The sequence below is a fragment of the Phalaenopsis equestris genome, unplaced genomic scaffold (genome assembly GCF_001263595.1).
Source record: "Phalaenopsis equestris unplaced genomic scaffold, ASM126359v1 Scaffold215404, whole genome shotgun sequence".
NCBI lineage: Eukaryota > Viridiplantae > Streptophyta > Magnoliopsida > Asparagales > Orchidaceae > Phalaenopsis > Phalaenopsis equestris.
The window spans coordinates 199,931-200,791 of NW_018234107.1; positions in this window are offsets into that span (position 1 = coordinate 199,931).

The following is an 861-nucleotide window of genomic DNA, read 5'->3' on the forward strand; positions in this document are numbered from 1 at the left end:
ATTATTAAAAATAATTAAAAATAACCTAAAAATCAAGTTTTTATTTTAAATATATTTTTATTTTTATTAAATCCCCTGATATCAGAGATCTCAAAAAACTAAGTTTCATAATTTTTGGAGTTATATTTTGATTTTTAAAAATCATTTAAATTTCAAATTTAATGGTCACTTTTAAAAATCAATTAAAAATATTAAATGATCTTCAAATCCTTTGAAATTTTTATGGTGAGTTCTTTGACTCCTCGGCCACAATGGAGAACAAAATTTAAGTGATTTTAATCTCTGTGTGCTTCAAATTAAATGTTTTAAGCAAATTAAGGTTTGCTCAAAACAGTGATGTTTTGATTTTTAAAAATCATAAAATTATTTCCTAAGACTCCTATAGTCATAAGTAACTCACATGAATTTTTGTAGAATTTTCTAACCTATATATAAATTTCCATAATTATTTGAATGGAAAATGAATGAAAACTTAGAAAATTAAGATCTCTGTCTAGAGATCTATGTTTTTGAAAAAATACTCAAATTGTTTCATTAAATAGAGGCTACAACATATAAAAAATTGGGGTCAAGGTGATGAGTCAATAGAAATGGAGAGTTCAAAAACCTCTAACACTAATTGATTTTTATAAAATTAAATATGCGTCAAATAAGCATGAAATTTATTCCACATGATTGTCCTCTGTTCACTGAGCAAGAGGGTATTTTTCTTTATTTTTATGAGTTTTCTATGAAAAGTTATGAATTTTTGAAGTTTAGGGGTATTTTCTGAATTTTTTAAATCTCATAATTTTCTACTTAAACCCACGCGCTGACTGGATCATGGGCGGTTCCAAAAATGCCACGTGTCGTGCTCTGGTT